This window comes from Oratosquilla oratoria, chromosome 23 (assembly GCF_046742065.1).
Source record: "Oratosquilla oratoria isolate Oo_2021 chromosome 23, ASM4674206v1, whole genome shotgun sequence".
Taxonomy (NCBI): domain Eukaryota; kingdom Metazoa; phylum Arthropoda; class Malacostraca; order Stomatopoda; family Squillidae; genus Oratosquilla; species Oratosquilla oratoria.
Genome location: NC_134799.1, coordinates 33,415,025 through 33,417,524, shown reverse-complemented (window position 1 = coordinate 33,417,524; position 2,500 = coordinate 33,415,025).

The following is a 2,500-nucleotide window of genomic DNA, read 5'->3' as shown; positions in this document are numbered from 1 at the left end:
CAGAAGAAGGAGTACTTTAGATATATCATAAGAGACCAAACAAGTATAAGTTAATCTACTCTTGCTCTACAATGAGATGGCAAAAGCAGAGGTATACTGGACTTCTTCCTGTGTACCTAAAGGATTAGCAGCGAGTTTCTACAGGAGAATATTTACTAAGTTAATTTATTTCAGGGGTCTTCTTTTTGGCCTGCAGGGAAAGACAGAGGACTCTAATAAGATGACAGACGGAGGTCTAAGGGAGAAAGACGAGAAAAAAGAGACATTATTCAATTCTAAGAGGATCCAAGGTATCACTAAAGTGCTGAAGAACGGCACATAAAGCCAGGTGTGACACGAAGGGCTAAAATTGTTGATTTAGTGAAAGACAAATGAGAGAGGAAGTTGAGAGAGGACAACATGATACCTTGTGCGTGCTTGCTACCACAAGTATCGTTGGTAGTCAAAAAGAGGAGTGAAGACGAGACTGGAAGAACACAAAAATGACCTTTGCCACTACCTGATTACTAACACCCTAAGACATGTGGACGAACTTAGACATCTACAACAATGAAATTCGCAATCTTACAAAAGGACATGGGGAAAAGGTTCAGAGAGGCAATACAGTAGAAGTAATAGACATCAATCAGCCCAACACCACCATCACAGAAGGCAGTTATACCTGGGCCAAGGCGGCAACAGAAATTGTAGTCCTGCGATGGCGAAGGTTAACTTTGTATTCATTTAGCTTCGACTTTAATCCTTTTGTGGATTGCCATGGGGCAAGGGACATACCACACTGGGGTAAACAACACACAAAAATTGACCAGAGGCATTGGAACAGGTCACACAGGGACGTACATCTTCTAACCCAACAAGATATAAGAACTCAAAAATTACCCGATTGTGTACATTCCTTTAACAAAGTCCTTTGCTATAAACTGCCAGGATATTAAATGTATATATATATATATATATATATATATATATATATATATATATATATATATATATATATATATATATATACATACATATTTCTTGGCTTTCCTTACAATCAAAATCCAGCTTGTCCAAATGAATAATGATTACATGATGATTCAAAACTAACTCCCATACACTCTGTAAGGTGATTACTTTGCCGAGAAACTATCCGGTAGTAGTTTTCTACCGATAACTGTCATCTATCACGACTGTTCGAAGATATGTGGCAAGGGTGTCGACTTCGGTCACAGCTGAGTGCCTCCTTGATGCGGTGACGTCTGATCTATTGTTTACAGCATATCGCATTTCCACTAACCACATATTGAACAGCTGGCCGTATAACAATGTACCGTTGACCACATACTCAAATACTATTAACCACATAGGCACACACAGTTGAACGCATACTCGTATACTGTTAACCACATAGTCACATACAACTGACTGCATTCCGAAGGACTGTTGATAGCTCATCGAGACACCCTTGGCTGCATACCAAGATATCTTAACCGCATACCAACATGCCTTAACCGCATACCAAATCTACATTCACCGCCTGCCGGTTAAATTCAAATCCTCTTCAGTCATATGACGACAAATGACAGACCTCTGTAGCCCATTGGCATACACTATAAATTTTATTCAGGCTGGCGTAGGATAATTTCATTCACCTTACCGTGAATTCTCAGGAGAAATTGAGGTTTCAATCAATCTAGATACCATTTTCTTAAGAATCTGATTTCTAGATGAGTAGAGCCTTGTCAATAAAAAATGAGTCTTCAAAGTGTTTCTTAGATGATAATAAGGTGAGGAGGCTACGCCAGAAGGCGCGTAGTAGTCCCCGAGACCTTTGCCCTGTGCATTTGGACTGTTAGTGAAGGTGACAGTCATTGCTAGGAATTGTAGAGGAGTGCGGGATTCGAACCCACAACTAAACGTGTGAGCGACCAACAGGCATACGATTACGTCAACAGAGCACTTGTTACTTGGATGAACCAGTCACTATTAAACACTAAGTTACATTAATTCAAATTTTCGAAATCTTGAACATTTTATTTGACTTATAAAACAGTTATTCTGGCCCCGATTTTAAAAATTGAAGTCCTTAAAGGCTTTTCTCTCACCTGAATAAAATTGCCCTGAGAAAAACACACACACAAAAATTGAGCAAGGTATTCAAAGTGCTTGTAGAGTCCTTATTATCTTTTTACGAGTGTTGAATTTAATCACCTGGCGGCAGGCATAGTAAACATACGACATGAAATCAGATCTTCAAAAATTCAAGCCTTTGTAGTGGATCACCTTATTCATTATAGTTTTCACTGTGAACAGGCGAATCTATTCATCTATAAAGGTCAGAATATACTTAAAAGAGGATGAATACCATTAAAAGAATTTCCTAGTAGGCTTGGACACAAATGAAAATAACTTTACTTATTCTGACACCATCTGGTTCCCACAAAACCTTGGCATCTCCCGAGGAATGGAGCCCCAAATGTGAAGCTTCGTTTGATTTGAGGCACCTATGCATATCTAT